We start from the raw sequence: 22,857 nt of genomic DNA, 5'->3' as shown, positions 1-22,857 counted from the left end.
TAGCCCTTTTTTTTTTTTTAACAAATACAAGTAGGCTGCAATATATTATATACCAAAGTCAGTTTTATTATTTTGTCTGTGGTCATGTAAGCTATTGTCATTGCTGAAACCTAGGTGAAGGATATGTGGAAACTCCAGTATTGCAATTCTTGAATCTTTAAAGTGTTTTAAAATTGGTATTTTTAAAAATCAGGGTATAGTGTACATGTTTTATCAAGAGGAGACCTTTTAGCTTGGTATGGTGGCACGTGCCAGTACTCAGGAGGATTTGACAGTAAAATTGACTAGTTCAAGGCTGGCTTAGGCAACATAATGAGACCCTGTCTCAAAATAAAACTTTAAAAAGAGCTGGGTTTAGCTCAGTGGTGGAGTGCTTTCCTAGCATGCACAGATCCTGGGTTCATTTCCAAGTACTGCTAAATAAATAAACAATTTGGGTGGGAAATTATAGCATGTTTGCATGTTGTGATTAATTACTGAGAAAGTAAAAACACTGCTGTCAATTGTAGGAGCAAGATCCTTTAGTTGCAAAGAAAGGATAGGTTTATGTAGTAGTGGAGGATTGACTATAATTAGATATATAGATCTGTATTAGGAGGGAAGGCTCAAGAGGGGTTGGGGGGAGAGTGTGAGAGAGAGAGAGAGAGAGAGAGAGAGAGAGAGAGAGAGAGAGAGTGTGTGTGTATGTACAGATGACTTGATAATTTTGATAGTAGGAGGTTGTCAAAATTCTTGGAACTGATTCTGGTTTACAATGAAATAATACACAAAGTCTTTAAAGAGTTAAGGTACAGAAAATGTATAGAAGATTTGAGGAAGGAGAAGGTGTGAAGTTATCCTGAGGGGAATGGAAAAATAAGTTAACCATATAAATAAATGTAGGATTAGACTGGCAATCTTCAAGACTCACTTGAAGCTTAACGTTACTAAATTTAAAATGAAACCAGTTTGCATGGATAGAGGTAAAGACAAAGACTGTTGATTTGAACAAGGTTGTGGTTTTTAGCAAGTGAGTATGGCAAAAGAGAATGATTATATTAATGTATCATGGAATTTAAGCTTTAAGAGGACTTGATGTGGAGATAATATCAATAAGTAATTGTTGAAGTCAATAGCTTGTAGATATTGGTAGAATCAAATTGTAAGAGGAACTGAGAAAGTCAGAGATACTGATAAATTAGAGAAAGCTTGCATTTGAGATTTGGAGTATTCCGTATAACCATGGGAATGAGATGTGATGAAGACATGATTATTAGAAATAAAAGCAAGTCTGGGATCTAAGAAGCTACTGTGTGTAATTGCTGATGTTTCAATCTCCTGTTGTACCCTCTAGCTGAAAGATTTGTAAATTTTGTTGATCTTTTAGTTAGTAGAAACAACTTCTGGCTTTCTTGCTTCAATGTATTTACCTATTCTATATATTTTATCTCCACTTTAATCTTTTATTTTTATTTTCTTTATTCTACAGATTGTTTTTCCTAGCTCCTTAGGATGTAAAGTTAGTTGTTAACTTGAGGTTCTTTTCCTTCTGAACATTGCTTTCTTTGTATCCCATAAGTTTTCAAATATTATGTTTTCATCTTTCTAGTCTAAGTATTTTTTAATTTTCTTTTTGATTTCTTCTTTGTTGGTTGTTTTTAAAGAGTGTATTGCTTAATTTCTACATTTTTCTACTTCCCAGATTTCCTTCTGATACTAATTTCTAATTTCATTGCATTGTGGTTGGAGATTTTTTTAAATCATTCTAGTCTTTTTTAAATTATTGAGATTTGTTTTCTGACACAGCATATTGTTTAGCCTGGATAGTGTTCCATGTACACTTTTAAAGAATGTGTATTCTAGCTGGGCGTGGTGGCATAGGCCTGTAATCCTAATGGTTCTGAGGGTCGGGCATTCAAGACCAGCCTCAGCAATTTAGCAAGATACTAAGCAACTCAGTGAGAACCTGATACAAAATAGGGCTGCGGATGTGGCTCAGTGGTTGAGTGCCCCTGAGTTTAATCCCCAGTACTCCCCGCCCCCCACCAAAAAATAAGAAAAAAAGAATGTGTATTCTTCTATATTGGGTAGAGTGTTTTATGTATGTCTGTTAGGTCTCAATTTATAATATTTTTCTTTTTTCCTGACTTATCTGTCTAGTTGTTTTAGTCATTATTGCAAGTGGGTTTTTTTTTTTTAAGAGAGAGAGAATTTTTTAATATTTAGTTATTTATTTTAGTTTTCAGCGGACACAACATCTTTCTATGTGGTGCTGAGGATCGAACCCGGGCCGCACGCGTGCCAGGCGAGCACTCTACCGCTTGAGCCACATCCCCAGCCACTGCAAGTGGGATCTTAAAGCCACTGACTCTAATTATAGAATAACATTTCTCCCTTCAGTGTATTTTGTAGTTGTGTTGTTAATACATGTTTGTAGTTGTTACAACTTCTTGATGAATTCTTTTCTCAGCATGCCTTTGTCTTTTCTAACAATTTTGTCTAGTATTAGTTTATTTTGTCTATTATTAGCATATTCATTTCAACTCTCTTTTATTAATATCATGGAATATCTTTCTTCCAAGCTTTCATTTTCATTTTACTTGTATCTGTGGATCTAAGATAAGTCAGTAGGGCTGGGGATGTGGCTCAAGCGGTAGCGTGCTCGCCTGGCATGCGTGCGACCCGGGTTCAAACCTCAGCACCACATACAAAGATGTTGTGTCCACCGATAACTAAAAAATAAATATTAAAAAAATAATAATAAGATAAGTCAGTAGATCGTATATAGTTGGATCTTGTTTAAAACATTCTGCCAGTCTTTGATTGCAGAGTTTAATCATTTACATTTAAAGTAATTCATAAAGAAATGATTTTATTTTGCTCTTTTTTAATATATATCATACTTTTTTTGTTAATTCCTCCATTACTGCCCTTTTGGTGTTTGTTTTTTTTATGTACTTACTTTGATTTCCTGCTTATTTCCTTTTCTGTTTAGTTATTTTCTTACTGTTGCCTTGGAGTTATAATTAACATCTTAAATTTGTAATAGTGTAGTTTGAATTAATACCAACTCCGACTTCAATGGTCTGTAGGAACTCTGCTATTAAATACCTTTGTCTCCTACTTTGTTGTTACATGTTACGTCTTTGTATATTGTGTGCCCATTAACATCGATTTATATTTATTTTATATATGTTTTAAACATTATACAAAAAAGGAGTTAAAATTAAAAATGCAAAAATGCTGGCTTTTATATTTATCTGTATAGCTACCTTTGCCAGAATTCTTTTTCTATGACTTTGTATTACTGTGATGCATCCTTTCATCAGCCTGATGAAGATTTTAGCATTTCTTGTAGGAAGTTCCACTAAGCTACATCTCCAGCCTTTTTTTTTTTTATTGTTGGTTGTTCAAAACATTACATAGTTCTTGATATATCATATTTCACACTTTGATTCAAGTGGGTTATGAACTCCCATTTTTACCCCACATACAGATTGCAGAATCACATCAGTTACACATCCATTGATTTATATATTGCCATACTAGTGTCTGTTGTATTCTGCTGCCTTTCCTATCTTTTACTATCCCCCCTCCCCTCCCCTCTTCTCTCTCGACCCCCTCTACTGCAGTTCGTATCTCCCCCTTATATTATTTTTCCCTTTCCCCTCGCTTCCTCTTATATGTAATTTTGTATAACCCTGTGGGTCTCCTTCCATTTCCATGCAATTTCCCTTCTCCCTCCCTTTCCCTCCCACCTCTCATCCCTGTTTAATGTTAATTTTCTTCTCATGCTCTTCATCCCTACTCTGTTCTTAGTTACTCTCCTTATATCAAAGAAGACATTTGGCATTTGTTTTTTAGGGATTGGCTGGCTTCACTTAGCATAATCTGCTCTAATGCCATCCATTTCCCTCCAAATTCTATGATTTTGTCATTTTTTAATGCAGAGTAATACTCCATTGTGTATAAATGCCACATTTTTTTTATCCATTCGTCTATTGAAGGGCATCTAGGTTGGTTCCACAGTCTTGCTATTGTGAATTATGCTGCTATGAACATTGATGTAGCAGTGTCCCTGTAGCATGCTCTATTTAGGTCTTTAGGGAGTAAACCGAGAAGGGGAATAGCTGGGTCAAATGGTGGTTCCATTTTCAGCTTTCCAAGAAATCTCCATACTGCTTTCCAGATTGGCTGCACCAATTTGCAGTCCCACCAACAATGAACAAGTGTACCCTTTTCCCCACATCCTCACCAGCACTTGTTGTTGTTTGACTTCATAATGGCTGCCAATCTTACTGGAGTGAGATGGTATCTTAGGGTGGTTTTGATTTGCATTTCTCTGACTGCTAGAGATGGTGAGCATTTTTTCATGTACTTGTTGATTGATTGTATGTCCTCCTCTGAGAAGTGTCTGTTCAGGTCCTTGGCCCATTTGTTGATTGGGTTATTTGTTATCTTAATGTCTAATTTTTTGAGTTCTTTGTATACTCTGGATATTAGGGCTCTATCTGAAGTGTGAGGAGTAAAGATTTGTTCCCAGGATGTAGGCTCCCTATTTACCTCTCTTATTGTTTCTTTTGCCGAGAAAAAACTTTTTAGTTTGAGTAAGTCCCATTTGTTGATTCTAGTTATTAACTCTTGTGCTATGGGTGTCCTATTGAGGAATTTGGATCCCGATCTCACAGTATGTAGATTGTAGCCAACTTTTTCTTCTATCAGACGCCGTGTCTCTGATTTGATATCAAGCTCCTTGATCCATTTTGAGTTAACTTTTGTGCATGGCGAGAGAAAGGGATTCAGATTCATTTTGTTGCATATGGATTTCCAGTTTTCCCAGCACCATTTGTTGAAGATGCTATCCTTCCTCCATTGCATGCTTTTAGCCCCTTTATCAAATATAAGATAGTTGTAGTTTTGTGGATTGGTTTCTGTGTCCTCTATTCTGTACCATTGGTCCACCCGCCTGTTTTGGTACCAGTACCATGCTGTTTTTGTTACTATTGCTCTGTAGTATAGTTTGAAGTCTGGTATCGCTATACCGCCTGATTCACCCTTCCTGCTTAGCATTGTTTTTGCTATTCTGGGTCTTTTATTTTTCCATATGAATTTCATGATTGCTTTCTCTATTTCTATAAGAAATGCCATTGGGATTTTGATTGGCATTGCATTAAACCTATAGAGAACTTTTGGTAATATCGCCATTTTGATGATGTTAGTTCTGCCTATCCATGAACAGGGTATATTTTTCCATCTTCTACGATCTTCTTCTATTTCTCTCTTTAGGGTTCTGTAGTTTTCATTGTATAAGTCTTTCACCTCTTTTGTTAGGTTGATTCCCAAGTATTTTATTTTTGGGGGGGATATTGTGAATGGAGTGGTTGTCCTCATTTCCATTTCAGAGGATTTGTCCCTGATATACAGGAATGCCTTTGATTTATACGTGTTGATTTTATATCCTGCCACTTTGCTGAATTCATTTATTAGCTCTAATAGTTTCTTTGTAGACCCTTTTGGGTCTGCTAGGTATAGAATCATGTCATCTGCAAATAGTGATAATTTAAGTTCTTCTTTTCCTATTTTTATGCCTTTAATTTCTTTCGTCTGTCTAATTGCTCTGGCCAGTGTTTCGAGAACTATGTTGAACAGAAGTGGTGAGAGAGGGCATCCCTGTCTTGTTCCAGATTTTAGAGGGAATGCCTTCAATTTTTCTCCATTCAGAATGATGAGGAAATGATGAGGAAAATGATGAGGAAAATCTATGCTAAGCCTGAGGCTTAGCATAGATTGCTTTTACAATGTTGAGGTAAGTTCCTGTTATCCCTAGTTTTTCTAGTGTTTTGAACATAAAGGGATGCTGTACTTTGTCGAATGCTTTTTCTGCATCTATCGAGATGATCATATGGTTCTTATTTTTAAGTCTGTTGATGTGGTGAATAACATTTATTGATTTCCGTATATTGAACCAGCCTTGCATCCCAGGGATGAATCCTACTTGATCATGGTGCACAATTTTTTTGATATGTTTTTGAATCTGATTCGCCAGAATTTTATTGAGGATTTTTGCATCTAGGTTCATTAGAGATATTGGTCTGTGGTTTTCTTTCTTTGAAGTGTCTTTGTCTGGTTTAGGAATCAGGGTGATGTTGGCCTCGCAGAATGAATTTGGAAGTTCTCCCTCTTTTTCTATTTCCTGAAATAGCTTGAAAAGTATGGTATTAGTTCCTCTTTAAAGGTTTTGTAAAACTCTGTTGTATACTCATCTGGTCCTGGGCTTTTCTTAGTTGGTAGTCTTTTGATGGTTTCTTCTATTTCCTCAATTGATATTGGTCTGTTTGGGTTGTCTATATCCTCCTGCCTCAATCTGGGAAGGTTATATGACTTAAGAAATTTATCGATGCCTTCACTATCTTCTATTTTATTGGAGTATAAGGATTCAAAATAGTTTCTGATTATCTTCTGTATTTCTGAAGTGTCTGTTGTGATATTGCCTTTTTTATCCCGTATGCTAGTAATTTGATTTCTCTCTCTTCTTCTCTTCGTTAGCATGGCTAAGGGTCTGTCGATTTTATTTATTTTTTCAAAGAACCAACTTTTAGTTTTGTCAATCTTTTCAATTGTTTCTTTTGTTTCGATTTCATTAATTTCAGCTCTAATTTTAATTATTTCTTGCCTTCTACTTCTTTTGCTGTTGTTTTGCTCTTCTTTTTCTAGGATTTTGAGATGAAGTATGAGATCATTTATTTGTTGGTTTTTTCTTTTTTTAAGGAATGAACTCCAAGCAATGAATTTTCCTCTTAGAACTGCTTTCAATGTGTCCCATAGATTCCGATATGTTGTGTCTGTGTTTTCATTTATCTCTAAGAATTTTTTAATTTCCTCCTTGATGTCTTCTATAACCCATTGATCATTTAGTAACCTATTGTTCATTCTCCAAGTGATGCATGTTTTTTCCTTCCTTCTTTTATCGTTGATTTTCAGTTTCATTCCATTATGATCAGATAAGATGCATGGTATTATCTCTACTCCTTTATATTGTCTAAGAGTTGCCCTGTGACATAATATATGATCTATTTTTGAGAAGGATCCATGTGCTGCTGAGAAAAAAGTGTAACTGCTTGATGTTGGGTGGTATATTCTATATATATCAATTAAGTCTAGGTTATTAATTGTGTTATTGAGTTCTATAGTTTCCTTATTCAACTTTTGTTTGGAAGATCTGTCCAGTGGTGAGAGAGGTGTGTTGAAGTCTCCCATGATTATTGTATGGTGGTCTATTAGACTCTTAAAGTTGAGAAGAGTTTGCTTGATGAACATAGCTGCACCATTGTTTGGGGCATATATATTTATGATTGTTATGTCTTGTTGGTGTACGGTTCCCTTGAGCAGTATGTAGTGTCCCTCTTTATCCCTTTTGATTAACTTTGGCTTGAAATCTATTTTATTTGATATGAGTATGGACACTCCTGCTTGTTTCCGAAGTCCATATGAGTGATATGATTTTTCCCAACCTTTCACCTTCAGTCTATGTATGTCTTTTCCTATCAAATGCGTCTCCTGAAGGCAGCATATTGTTGGGTCTTGTTTTGTGATCCATTCTACTAGCCTGTGTCTCTTGATTGGTGAGTTTAAGCCATTAACATTTAGGGTTATTATTGAGAAATGGGTTGTTCTTCCAGCCATATTTGTTTATTTATGTTACTAAACATGGTTTGTTTTCCTTTTTGATTATTTTTCCCCCCTTTACTGTCCTACCTCCCACTGTTGGTTTTCATTGTTATTTTCCATTTCCTCTTCCTGTAATGTTTTGCCGAGGATGTTTTGAAGAGATGGTTTTCTAGCTGCAAATTCTTTTAACTTTTGTTTATCGTGGAAGGTTTTAATTTCATCTTCCATCCTGAAGCTTAATTTTGCTGGATACACAATTCTTGGTTGGAACCCATTTTCGTTCAGTGTTTGAAATATGTTATTCCAGGATCTTCTAGCGTTCAGAGTCTGTGTTGAAAGATCAGCTGTTATCCTGATTGGTTTATCCCTAAATGTAATCTGCTTCCTTTCTCTTGTAGCTTTTAAAATTCTCTCCTTATTCTGTATGTTGGGCATTGCCGCAGTCTCTCGCTGGGCACAAATCACGAGTCTCCACACAGCTTGTAGATTCAAACAGCAATTCTTTATTCCCGAACTCACACCGGCCGTCTACAAACACGTTCTGGGGGAATCCACGTTCTCTTCCCAAATCCACTCCGTTCTCTGCCCAAATCCTCTCCTGCCTAAATCCACACCGCATGGGCTTCTGTCTCTCAAAAAAATACTGTCTGACCCTAAGCACTCAAGAGGAACTCAGCAGCAGGATACGCCCTATTCCAAAAGAGGAACACCCTAATCTCCTATTACTAAACCACCCTATTCTAAAGGGGAAACACCCTACTCTCCTATTATGCTAAACTGCCCTATTCTAAAGGGGGAACACCCTAAACACGGATCCTGCCCTGGTCCTTGAGCAAGGTCACCTTTCAGAAGTCCTTCCACTAGACAGCATGGGAGTAAGCTGGCAAGGAATTTGTCATACCTACTTGGCTGATGGCTCCCAGCATCTCCCCCCTTCTGATTAATTAAACAACAAGTAATGTGGCTTAAGGACCGTGCCTGGTAGGTTGTCCAGTTCAACATATGGCTCTTACCCGTCATTGGAAAACTGACCTTTAGGCGTCAGCCTCCTGTCTTAGGTTGATACCACTGCAACTGGATCATACCCGTCACTGACTACCGGTCCAGCATACAGCCATACTTGTGGATAGGTCTATGCACCAGTGGGGGGGTGAGGTTCTTTGCCTCACCTCTGTTGGCCCCCAAATTTGGCCTTGGTGCCAGTGGGGGAGTGAGGTTAATGTGGCTTAAGGACCGCGCCTGGTAGGTTGTCCAATTCAACATATGGTTCTTACCCGTCATCGGAAAACTGACCTTTAGGTAACTGACCTTTAGGCGTCAGCCTCCTGTCTTAGGTTGATACCATTGCAATTGGATCATACCCGTCACTGACTGCTGGTCCAGCATATAGCCATTGGCCCCCAAATTTAGACCATCACTAGCAGAAGGGAGGAGGATACAGAAATGCCACGACACCAAGCCAATTGACAGTTCCTTTGGAAAAATTGCATCATTGGTGACACCATCAGCAAAGATCACTGGTGACACCATCAGCAAAGATATGCCAGCATTACCACAATTTGCTGCACTAAACATAGTTACATAGTCCAGGCAAGTTCTGTAAGCAGTTCAAAGGGGAGGAATCTATCAATCTGTCCGTCTCCTCCCAAAGTCCGTTTCCTCCCAAAGTAAGTTGACTCCTTGATTGAGCATACTTGTTGAGTTATATTCATTGGGATGAAGATAGGAATTCTGGCAATGATGCTAAAAAGACATTAACCTGAAAAGAATTATTAAATATAATGAAAAGGAAAGGTGAAAGTAAACAAACAGATCTGTTAACCTACTTAAAAAACAATCCTTAACAGCTGTTTACCTGATTTAAATTAGTAAACAAGCAGATATGTTAAGCACCTTTAAAAACAATCTTTAACAGCTGTTTACCTAATTTAAATTAAGCCATTTAAATCACGTGAATAAAAAGTAAATAATTCGGATCCATTTTCTCATGAGCGCTCCTCATATATGAAATATGAACATACGCACACACAGACATATAACACAAAACACAAATGTGCAAACAAACGTACAACACATAAGATAATAATAAAGGCCTTGTAGCTTTACCTAGGTGAAATCTCCATTGCAATGTTTAAAAACTCTATAGTCAAAAAAAAATAAAACTGATCAGAAAAACATTAACCTAGGTTTGTGTGAGCTCAAAAAATAAAAATAGAACCTTATGATGTGGAAAAATGCAATAATAAAATAGATATTGAAAAAAGCATCCTTGTTAATCACTGTTGCAGATGTAAGAATGGCCAAGCTGGAGTTCTGGATATCAGCTGTTATGGATTTGAGTCAAATCATCTTCTTTTCGATTCGTAGAAATTGCTTTAGTTAGTCTTTCTGGAATCCAAATCGGCTGCTGTTCTCCCTGTGGAAACACACAAACAGAGCCCCGACTCCAGACAATCACTGGGTCTGGACCTTTCCATTGTCCTGTTAGAATATCTTTCCAAAGAACTTTAGGCTTATGCACATTTTTTGGATACATATGCCTTTCTGCAGCACTAAGTCCTGATGAATCCAAATTTAAAAAGTTTAGAGTAAAAAGTGTTATTTTAAGTTTATCTTTGGGGGATATATACCCCTTTCCAATTCCCTCTTTTTGCTTTAATAAGTACGTTTTAATAGTTTGATGAGCTCTTTCAACTATGCCTTGTCCCTGTGGATTGTATGGAATTCCTGTTATATGAGTAATACCAAATGATGAGCAAAATTGTTTAAAAGAGGTAGAGGTATAGCCAGGACCGTTATCGGTTTTTAACTGTTTAGGAACACCCACAGTGGCAAAATTTTGTAAGCAATGAGCTATAACATCTTTAGTTTTTTCTCCGGCATGAAGGGAGCCCATCAAAAATCCGGAAGAAGTATCAATTGTAACATGTAAATATTTTAATTTTCCAAATTCTGGCAAGTGTGTGACGTCCATCTGCCAAATATGGTTAGGTATCAGTCCTCTAGGATTGACTCCAAGATTAACTTGTGGTAAAAAGGTCACACAATTTTGACATTGTTTTATTATATGTCTGGCTTGTTCTTTAGTTATTTTAAAACGCTTTTGTAAAGTATTAGCATTAACATGGAATTTTTTATGAAAATTCATAGCTTCTTCTAGTGTAGAGAAAATATGTATGTCATGTGTAGTTTTATCTGCTAAATCGTTGCCCAAACTAAGGGCTCCAGGCAATCCTGTATGTGCTCTAATATGTCCTATAAAGAATGGATCTTTTCTGTCCCAGATTAGACTTTGTATAGTGGAAAACAAAGAGAAAACAGTAGAAGAAGGGGAAATCCTACCAGCATCTTCAAGAGATACTATAGCATTAACTACATACTGACTATCAGAAAATAAATTAAATACAGAATCTTTAAACATTAAAAAAGCTTGTAATACTGCATTAAGCTCTACCTTTTGAGCTGATTGTTTGGGTACTAAAAATGTAAAAGTTTGATCAGGGGTAACTACTGCTGCTGTACCATTATTTGACCCATCAGTGAATATATTTGGAGCATTCATGATAGGGGTTTTTCTTGTCATTTTTGGAAAAACTACAGGATGCTTAGACCAAAAAGACAACAAAGGATTAGATGGTAAGTGATTATCAAATGAAACATTAGATTTACACATGATTATTGCCCAAGTATTTAACTCATTAGCTAACTCATCAATTTGATCCATAGTATATGGAGTAATAATTTTATTGGGAGAAATTCCAAACACTCCCTTCGCTGCTTTTATTCCTTTGAGTATTAATTGTCCTACAGCCTCAGGATACCTAGTAAGAATAGTGTTAGGAGAATAAGATAAATGTATCCACAATAATGGACCTTCTTGCCAAAATACTCCTGTAGGAATATTTTTTGTTGGTAGTACAATAAATAATAAAGGCAAACTTATATCAATTCTATCCAAATGTATATTTTCCATATATGTTTCAATAATTTTCAATGCCTTTCTTGCTTCAGGAGTTAACATGCGAGGTGAGTTTGGATCTGATGGACCTTTTAGAATATCAAATAAAGGTCCCAACTCTCCTGTTGGTATGCCTAGATAAGGCCTTATCCAATTTATGTCTCCCAATAACTTTTGAAAGTCGTTAAGTGACTTGAGTTGATCTACTCGTATTTGAATTTTTGGTGGACGGACCATGGTTGAGGATAATAGAACTCCTAAATAATTAATTGGAAAATTTAATTGTACTTTATCTATTGCTATTTCTAGATTATAATTTTTTAATAAGTTTGTAAGTGTGGCATAACATTCCAGCAATATGTTTTTATCTTTATGTGCCAATAATACATCATCCATATAGTGAAATATTTGTAGTTCAGGATTTTGATTTCTAAGTGGCTGGATTGCTTTATTAACATATATTTGACACATAGTTGGACTGTTAGCCATCCCTTGAGGGAGTACTTTCCATTCATATCTCTGATCAGGACCTTCATGATTTAATGCAGGGATAGTAAATGCAAAACGTGGACTATCCTCGGGATGAATTGGAATTGAAAAAAAAACAATCTTTAATATCTATGGCTAAAACATGCCAGGTTTTTGGCAAAGCAGACAATTGAGGAATCCCTGATTGAGCAGGTCCCATAATAACCATTTCATTATTAATGGCTCTTAAATCTTGCAATAATCTCCATTTACCAGATTTCTTTTTAATGACAAAAATGGGAGTATTATGGGGAGATATGGAAGGTTGTATATGTCCTTCCGCTAATTGTTGTTTGACCAGATCATGGGCTACTTGTATCTTTTCTTTAGTCAGGGGCCACTGAGGAACCCACACTGGTCTTTCTGATTTCCAAGTAATTTTGATTGTCTCAGTGGCCCTTTCTGAAAATCCAACCCATGTCTGTCTGTTCCTTGATCTATTTGAATTGGTGCTGCTATACCTTGTCCTTGTTTTCCTAATCTTTTTTCTTTCCTAAAACCTTGTCTAGCCCTAGTAGTGGGCGCATTAGGATTGATGTTATTTGTTAATGTCAAACCTAATTGATCTAGGACATCTCGTCCCCATAAATTTATAGGAAGATGATCCAATACATAGGGCTGTATAGTTCCCTCACAACCTTCAGGATCCTTCCAATCTAATATCATTGCACTTCTATGGGGATTAGTAGCCACTCCTAGGCCTCGAAGCGTTTGAGTGGCTTGTTGTAATGGCCAATGTTTTGGCCATTCCTTACTAGATATGATGCTAAGGTCTGCACCTGTGTCCAGTAGCCCATTAAAGTCGTGTCCTTGAATATTTAGTTTTAACATTGGGCGAGAATCTAAATTTAAAGACAACATAGCCCAATCTACACCTGTGGAGCCTAATCCCCTGGAACCTCTTTCTACACTATGACTAGGAAATTTATTATGTAGGCTGGGTATTATTAACAACTGTGCTATTCTGTCTCCAGGTGAAATTACTGATATACCTCTTGGAGAACTAGCTATAATTTTTATTTCACCTACATAATCGGGATCAATTACCCCGGGACTTATCATAAGTCCTTTTAATGTAGATGAACTACGTCCCAATAATAAGCCTACTGTCCCTTGGGGAAGAGGTCCTTTTATTCCTGTGGGAATGATTTGAATTCCCATCTCTGGAGTTAGTACTGCTCTGGCAGAGGCGCAGATGTCCAACCCTGCGCTCCCTCGGGTTTGTCTGATGAGGGATTTAATGGACAATGTGTCCTGGGCACTACTCTGATGGTGTTGCTGGGTTCCTCCACTGCCCCGTATATTTGTGGTTGTGGGCCCCGGAGCATTGGGCCCGGCTGTCCGTTTTTTGGCAACGGAGCCTGATGCCTTTCTCCACGGTATCGTGGGTAAATACCTGGTCCTTTTCCGTTTTTTGGTAAGGGAGTACCCTCTATGGTAGTTTGAGAACGGCATTCATTAGCCCAATGTCTCCCTCTACGGCATCGTGGGCAAATAACCGGTATTCTATTTCTTTGATACCTAGTTTTGTTAAATCCTCCTCCTATGGGGCAACTCCTTTTAAAATGTCCTGTTTGTTCACAATCATAGCATGTTTTTGGCCTGGTATCTAAAGCCTGTTGTACTGCAGCTGCCAAGACTTGCCCTTGTTCATTAATATCTCTACATAATTTAATATATGTGTTTAAATCTTCATGTCTCCATGGTCTAATAACCTCTCTGCAGCAACGATTTGCTTGGTCATAAGCCAGTTGTTTTATTAATGGCATTGCTTGTTCCGTATCCCCAAAAATTTTGGCAGCCGTTTGAATTAGCCTATCTACAAAGTCAGCGTAAGGTTCATTAGCTCTCTGTATTACCTTAGATAGCTGACCTTGTAAATCTCCATGTCCTTGTAAAGTCTTCCATGCCCTAACTGCGTCTGCAGCAATTTGTGCATATATAGCAGGATCATATTCAATTTGTTGCCGCTGACCCTCATAAGGTCCTTTTCCTAGCAACATTTCTAAATTTCTTTGAGGGTAACCGGCTGCTGCATTTCTCCTAGCTGTCTCTGCACAAAATTCCTCATTGGCAACCTTCCATAACAAATATTGTCCTCCATTTAGCACAGATTTACACATGCTAGCCCAATCTGCTGGCGTCATGTCCAAGTTAGTAATGGACTCGACCATGCTCACCGTGAAGGGAGCTTGGGAACCATAGGTTGTTACAGCCTCTTTTAACTGCTTCACTGTTTTAAAATCTAAAGCACGGTGAATTCGCTGCCCTCCTACCTGTTCAAGTACAGGGCATGCTAATCTTTGAGGTCCTGTCTCAGGATTCCATTTATCAACTACGGGGTTTGAGGGCCACTCAGCTGTCTCTATTGGTGGGGCTGTTGGTTGAATTAAACCCTCTTGTGATAAAACGGAGTTAGTAACAGCCTCCTGTTGTGGCCTTTTTCCTAACAACCCCTTTTCCTTTAAATTTTCTTCCTCTGTCTGACTAGCTGGAGAGACCTTCTCTTTTGCTTGATCTAAAATGTCTTTCACCATGTTCTGAACCTCTAACAATTTACTTAACATCTTTTCAGTTTGTTTTAATCTACTATAAAGATAACGCAACCCAATAAGATAACACAAAACAAAACCGAAACTGAATGAAGCAAAAACAGAATAAAAAATCGTTGTATCAATTTTCTCTTCCTCAGGGCCGACAAACTTCAAACCTTTAGTCAACCATTTTTTCCAGTTTGCCTGAGAAATTTCTAGGGATAGGCAGCTTGAAAGAAAAACAAAATAAATCAAAAGAAGAACACATTGTTTTCTGAAATGGTCACCCATTCTCTCGCCTTCCCTCAGGGGCGAGCAATTTCACTTACCTCCAAGTTTCAGACGTTCCGCGTACGGGCCACCAGATGCCGCAGTCTCTCGCTGGGCACAAATCACGAGTCTCCACACAGCTTGTAGATTCAAACAGCAATTCTTTATTCCCGAACTCACACCGGCCGTCTACAAACACGTTCTGGGGGAATCCACGTTCTCTTCCCAAATCCACTCCGTTCTCTGCCCAAATCCTCTCCTGCCTAAATCCACACCGCATGGGCTTCTGTCTCTCAAAAAAATACTGTCTGACCCTAAGCACTCAAGAGGAACTCAGCAGCAGGATACGCCCTATTCCAAAAGAGGAACACCCTAATCTCCTATTACTAAACCACCCTATTCTAAAGGGGAAACACCCTACTCTCCTATTATGCTAAACTGCCCTATTCTAAAGGGGGAACACCCTAAACACGGATCCTGCCCTGGTCCTTGAGCAAGGTCACCTTTCAGAAGTCCTTCCACTAGACAGCATGGGAGTAAGCTGGCAAGGAATTTGTCATACCTACTTGGCTGATGGCTCCCAGCAGGGCATCTTCATTATAATGTGTCTAGGTGTGGATCTCTTATGATTTTGCACATTCGGCGTCCTGTAGGCTTCTAGGATTTGGGATTCTGTCTCATTTTTCAAGTCTGGGAAGTTTTCTCATGTGATTTCATTGAATAGGTTGCTCATTCCTTTGGTTTCGACCTCTATACCTTCCTGTATCTCAATGACTCTTAAGTTTGGTCTCTTTATATTATCCCATATTTCTTGGGTGTTCTGCTCATGGTTTCTTAACAGTCTTGCTGAGCTGTCTATGTTCTTTTCAAGTTGAAATACTTTGTCTTCATTGTCTGATGTTCTATCTTCTAGGTGTTCTACTCTGCTGGTAGTATTCTCAATTGAGTTTTTAAGTTGGTTTATTGTTTCCTGCATTTCTAGGATTTCTGTTTGTTTGTTTTTTATTACCTCTATCTCCCTGTATAGTTGATCTTTTGCTTCTTGGATTTGTTTATGTAATACATTGTCGAAGTGGTCGAAGTGATCTTTCAATGTCTGATTTTGCTGTCTAATGTCTTCCTTGAGACTCCAGATCATCTGAAGCATGTATATCCTGAATTCTTTATCTGACATTCCATCTGATGCAGCTATTACCTCTTCTAAAGTTGAGTTGACCTGCATTGCTTGTGGTCCTTTCTTTCCTTGTCTTTTCATATTGCTCGTGTTTCTGCTTGGTGAAACTGTTGTGTTTTTGAAATTTTCACCCTATATATTTATATTGCTCTTGTATAATTGAAAAGTCTCCCTTGCAGGGGCGGGCGGCGGCTCTGCTCCTCCTCCAATTGGGGTGATCTGTCTACCACGCTGGCGGGCCCCTGGGATTGTTCTGCCGGTCGGTCGCAGGTCTGCCTACCTTGGAGGGTGATGTGTCTACCATGCCGGCAGGCCGCTGGGCCTGTTCCTCTGGTCGGTTGTAGGTCTGCCTACCTCGCAGGCACGGGCGGCGGCTCTGCTCTGCCCCTATTCCAAACTTGGTGATGTGTCTGCCGTGCCGGCAGGCCGCTGGGCCTGATCTGCCAGTCGGTCACAGGCCTGCCTACCTTGCGGGTGCAGGTGGTGGCTCTGCTCTGCCCCTGCTCCAATTGGGGTGTCGTGACTACCACGCCGGCAGGTCGCTGGGCCTGTTCTGGGCGCAGGCTGCGCCTCTGTTCTGCCCCTACTCCAATTGGGGTGTCGTGACTGCCACGCCGGCAGGTCGCTGGACCTGTTCCAGGCGCGGGCGGCTCTACTCTGTCCCTACTCCAATTGGGGTGACGTGACTACCACGCTGTCGGGCCGCTGGGCCTGCTCCGGCTGCGGGTGAAGGCTCTGCTCTGCCCCTACTCCAATTGGGGTGACATGTCTACCACACCAGCAGGCCACTGGGCCTGATCCGCCGCTCGGTCGCAGGTCTGCCTACCTTGCGGGCGCGGGTGGCGGCTCTGCTCTGCCCCTACTCCAATTGGGGTGACGTGACTACCATGCCAGCGGGTCGTCGGGCCTGTTCCGGATGCGGGCGGCGGCTCTGCTCTGCCCCTACTCCAATTGGGGTGACGTGACTGCCACGCTGGCGGGCCGCTGGGCCTGTTCCGCCGGTTGGTCGCAGGTCTGTACCTTGCGGGCTCGGGCGGCGGCTCTGGTCTGCCCCTGCTACAAATGGGGTGACGTGACTGCCATGCCAGCGGGTCTCTGAGCCTGTTCCGGGCGCGGGCGGCGGCTCTGTTCGGCCCCCACTCCAGCCGGGGCGACGCGACACCACGCCGGCGGGTCGCTGGGCCTGTTCCGGGCGCGGATGGCAGCTCTGCTCCTCCCCTCTGGCCTCCACAGTATTCAGCAGGACCCGGATCGAGAATCAGTTTCTGCAGGTTCTTTATCCCTGGGCCAGAGCAGTTCCGGGAGTCAGAATTCGGCCTCTCCGGGCTTGGTGCATGCTCCGATAGGAGCAGGCTCCAAGAAGCAGTTTCCACAGGTTCTATAGCCCTGGGCCCGTGCAGCTCCGGGAGCCGGAACTCGGCCGCTCCCGGCTCGGTGTGTGTTCCGATAGGAGCAGGCTCCAAGAAGCAGTTTCCGCGGGTTATTTAGCAGTAAGTCTGAGCAATTTGTCTGCGAGACGCAGACAAATGTCAACCTGAAATTACCTGTTCTATAGCTGAAAGAGCTGCGATCAGTCGAAAACAAGGATGGTGACGTCAGCTCTCCAAGATGGTGGCCGCTGGCTTCCTCCGTGGTCTGACCGGTGTGGAGAACCGAACTGGACCGTTTCCTTCCCCCATCTCAAACCCAGAATTCAGCTCCGAGCTCAGCAAATGCACAGCTGGCAGGAGCCCGCAGAATCAGCAGCGCTCCAGCCTTTTTATTTAATTCATTTATTTATTTATCTTAGAAAAAAGGTCTTGCTAAATTGTGAAACTGGTCTCAAACATGCAGTCCTTCCTGCCTCAATGTCCTGAGTCTCTGGGATTATAGGAATGCATCATCACATCCTGGCATTCCACTATTTTTTGACAATCATGGTTTTTGATGGGAAATCAGCTGTTAATGTCAATGAGGAACATTAGTATACAATAAGTTTTTTTTTTCTCTTAGTAATTAGTTTTTGATGCTTTGTGTTGAGTTCATCTTGATAGAAGCTTTTTGCCTTATTTAAACATCTAGATTCATGACCTTTATCAAATTTGGGAAGTTTTCAGTCACTTCTTCAAGTATTCCACCCCACCTCCTATTCCCCACCCTCATCCTCCCACTTTTGGGACTTCCACTATGTTTGATGGAACATTTGATACCTCACAGTACTCTCTTCGTTTTTCTTCTTTGGGCTTTAATTTTTTTCCACCCCTCAGACTGGTAATCTCAATTGACCTAGCTTTATGTTTGCTGATTCTTTTTCTTCTCAAATCTCTTATTACACCTTTTGAGTCAATTTTTTTGTTTCAGTGATTATACTTTATAACTTCAGAATTTTTTATTCCTTTTTATGCACTCTATCCTGTATTGACATTTTGTATTCAGTGACACATCGTTATATTTTTTCTGTAACTTTCTCTATTTGTCTCTCTTTGGTACCAGGGATTGAACCCAGCTGTGCTTAACCACTTAGCCACATTCCCAACCCTTTTTATTTTTTTTCTTTTGATGCATGACCTTGCTAAGTTGCCGGGGCTGGCTTTGAACTTGTGATACTCTTCCTCAGCCTCCCAGGCCACTGGGCTTACAGACATTCGTCATTACAACTGGCCAGTTTTCTGTGATTCTTAGTCTGTGGTTTCTTTTAGCTCTTTAAGCATATTTAAGATTGTTGATTTAAAATCTTTGGCTAAGTCTAATGCTTTCTACAAGGCAGTTTATACTTTTGTGTGTGTGTGAATAAGCCATATCTTTGTCTTTTTTTCTGGTATGTTTTGGTTGAATACTGAGCACTAAATGTTACAATGTGGATACTATGGAAGTCATATTCTCTCCATTCCCTGTGAGTTTGTTCTTGCTGCTTGTTTAATTACTTTTCTAAATCATTTTGTTTGCAAAGTCTGATATTCTTTATATATGACAACTGATGTTTGCTCTGTTAGCTTAGAGGTCAGCTGGTGATTGATAAAAGATTTACTTAAATACCTGGGCCGAAGAAGAGGAAGCAAAATACTCTTCCAGTCTTTGCATGCTGCCTCTGTCTTGAGTACCTCTTCAGTGCTTAGCTAACCTATATGCAAATTTGACTTAGCATATACTTCCTTCTTGCACATTTTCTAAAGATTAACTAAGTAAAAACTCAGAGTCTTCTCTTTTCTTATTTGAACACATGTTCAGCTCTGGACATGCACCTGACTATATGCCTTTAAATGCTTTTGACTATAGGCACTCAATAGGGAAACTGCGTAAAATCTGTGAGGGCCCTCAGAGGCCATGAAAGCAAAGGTAAGCCCTTGAGCTAATCTTCAGGGAGCTACCAGATGCCTCAAAGACATAACCACTGTCCTTTGAAAATAAGGTCCATATTGTTCTGTCTAGTGCCAGCAACCTACAAGAAATGTTGCCATCATCATAGCCACCACTCAGCTGTAGAGTGGGGCATGATAAGGGGTTAAGCAACTTCTTCCTAAAGTATTCTCCTTGCTAGTTTTTTATTAGTTTCCAGCATTCCAGAAGAGTTCATTCTGACATTTTTTGCCATCTTAAGATTCATTGTTTTTGTGAAGGGATGGAGTTTTACTTTCCCTCTTCTGCCAGTTTCCGTGACATTACCCTTTATTTGGGTAGAAGACAATAGAATCCAGTTCATTTTTCAAGGATATACTTACTACCTTTTCTTATTACTTAGAGGACAGTGATTATTGCTCTCCTTTCTGCCCTCCCACCCCTACTCCCAATTTTAAATGTTTATTTTATTTTCCACACTCCTCTTATTCCTCTGGGTATTTTTTTAAGCACCTTGTTTTTTAAAAAAAATATTTATTTAATTGTAGATTAACACACAGTATCTTTATTTATTTTTATGTGGTGCTGAGGATTGAACCCAGTGCCTCACACATTCGAGGCAAGCACTTGACCGCTGAGCTACAGCCCAGCCCATCTGGGTGTTTTTTGTAGTTGTTGTTTTTCTTTTTTTGAGTGGTCATTGTCTCTTTATTCATTTAAGAATGTGGCATTGAAAGCTTAGATGTGTGGATATATATGCATTTATAGATTTACAGGTTCTATCCTTTCAAGCGGAAGCAATTGTTATCATATTTAGGTTTTTTAACAGTTGAGGTTTAAAGAAAGATTGTTACCTTGGCTGTCTATTTTAGTAGTGTTCTGAATGCTGGAAGGGAAAGCAGTGATTCTCATTGTTCATAGTATAGACCCTTATCAGATCCCCTTGTTTTCAGTGCAGTACCCTCATCATCAGCTGTCTTAGATTTAGAGCTTTTTTGGTTCAGCCTCTCTAGAAAAAGAAAGGACTTTCACCTAAACATCCTGTTTTCAGTCTCTTAATACCTACTAGGCTAACTGTAACTTTTACAGGCATTTTTATTCCTAGTTCCTGAGTTTGCAGCACAGATTAGCAATAAGATTACTTCTGTTTTCTTCTTTACTAAATCAGTTACCAACAATCCATCTACCCTTCATGTTTCGAAATGGCATTAATATATCTTCAGTGCTAGTAATCCTCATTTAGAAAGTTTCAAAAGGGAAAGTTCCACATAATTTAAGAAGGGCTTTCTAAGCATAAACACAATATAAGACGACCTGGTAGAAAAAGACTTAAGTTGGCCACTGAAAACTGTGTTACTTATGCATAACAGAAAACATAAATTTTTTTTTTTAAAGAAAGAGTGAGAGAGAGTGAGAAAGAGGGAGAGAGAGAGAGAATTTTAATATTTATTTTCTAGTATTTGGCGGACACAAAATCTTTGTCTGTATGTGGTGCTGAGGATCGAACCTGGGTCGCACGCATGCCAGGCGAGCGCGCTACCGCTTGAGCCACATCTCCAGCCCCTGAAAACATAAATTTTTTTAATATTTGTTTTTTAGTTGTGGTTGGACACAATTTCGTTTATTTATTTATTTTTTTATGTGGTGCTTAGGATTGAACCTAGGGCCTCGCATGTGCTAGGCGAGTGCTCTGCCCCCCCCAATCACTGAACCACAATCCCAGCCCAACAGAAAACATAAAATTTAAAAAGCATAGATAGCATAGTTGGGCATGGTGATCCACACCTATGATCCAAGCTACTCTGGAGGTTGAGGCAGGAAGATCTCAAGTTAGAGTCCAGTTTAGATAACTTAGTGAGATCCTCATCTCAAAATAAAAGGGCTGGGGACATGGCTTAGTGGCAAAACACTCACTTAGCATGTACAACATTCTGGGCTGGATCCTCAGTCATGCCCCCTGCCTCAAAAGGCATATATATATAATAATAATAAATGTGACATAGGATGATACTCATATTATATGAACAATTTTAATACAAATACATAAGAAAAATATTATTCCCCCCAAAATAAGTGGGCTTAGTACAAGAAATTTCATGAGTTCAATATCATTAATAGTGAAAAATGTATACTAAAGTAAATTGTCATTTTAAAACCCATGACAAAAAAGCATTTGTTGTGTATATAGTACGTATGACATTGTGTATATATAGTATGTATGACATTGTGTATATAGTATGTATATGTGACATTTTTCTGGACTGAAGTGGTAGAAGAATCTAGAACAGATAATCAGTAAACGTTTTAACTATCTTTTGAATTAGAAATTCTTCCTTAAGAAGCAAAGCTATGTGTGGTAGTATGTGCCAGTAGTCATAGTTACTTTTGAAGCCGAGGCAGGAGGATAATTTAAACCCATGTATTTGAGACCAGTCTGGGCAGCAAAACAAGACCCCTTTCAGTAAAAAAGGATGTTCTTGCCCTACCCCAGTTTTTCTGATGCTGAGAATTGAACATTTTTTGAGGATTGCTAAATTGCCTGAGCTGGCCTTGACTTGTGATCTTATGCCCTAGCCTCCTGACTAACTGGGATTGCTGTTGTGTGTTATCATGCATGACTATTTGTCTTCCTTTGAAAACACTGAGGCTAGCTAGTGACTGAACTAGGTCTATAACCCAAGTCTAATTTAAAAAAAAAAAAAAAAAAATTCTCTTAATCATTCTTTTCACAGAATTTTTTATGTGTATATTTTACTACTTTGAGCATGAGGAAAAAAAGTACTTTCAGGTTTCTTTTTGTTTTGTTTTTGCAATGCTGGGATTGAACCCAAGGATGTTTTACCACTGAACTATATTATAGCCCATTTGTATTTTTTATTTTGAGACAGGGTCTTGCTGAGTTGAGGCTGGTCTCAAACTTCCCATTTTCCTTGCCTCAGCCTCCCTAGTTGCTGGGATTATACGTGTGCCTCCCAGTTAGACTTTGATTAATTGATTTTTTAAGCTTTGTTTTAATCTATATTTTCAACTGTAGTAAAATAGCTGATTTAGCAAATCATCATGCTTTTTGCATGATGTAATGTGCAACTATTAAAAACCATGTTCTGGGGCTGGGGATGTGGCTCCAGCGGTAGCGCGCTCGCCTGGCATGCGTGCGGCCCAGGTTCGATCCTCAGCACCACATACAAACAAAGATGTTGTGTCCGCCGATAACTAAAAAATAAATATGAAAATTCTCTCTCTCTCTCCCTCTCTCACTCTCTCTTAAAAAAAAAAAAAAAACATGTTCTGGAAGAACATTTAATGAATGACATAAGAAAATACTCATGGGTAATTGGAAAAATGAAATAAAAGTTTGAATATAGTATTTTTAAATTATTTCTCTGAATTTATAGTAGATGGAAATATTTTAGTAACATACATATTAATGG

At 39.2% G+C, this 22,857-nt stretch overlaps 1 protein-coding gene across 5 annotated transcripts in view; it reads left to right on the top strand.

Moving 5' to 3' along the window:
* The window catches only part of Herc4 (HECT and RLD domain containing E3 ubiquitin protein ligase 4), a 183,922-nt gene that overhangs the window by 103,987 nt on the left and 57,078 nt on the right, over positions 1 to 22,857 (top strand). The window lies entirely within an intron of this gene.

Source organism: Callospermophilus lateralis, chromosome 15, assembly GCF_048772815.1.
Source record: "Callospermophilus lateralis isolate mCalLat2 chromosome 15, mCalLat2.hap1, whole genome shotgun sequence".
In the NCBI taxonomy this organism is placed as follows: Eukaryota; Metazoa; Chordata; class Mammalia; order Rodentia; family Sciuridae; genus Callospermophilus; species Callospermophilus lateralis.
The sequence above is the reverse complement of the archived record's forward strand: the minus strand, read 5'-3'. Positions and strand labels throughout refer to the sequence as shown.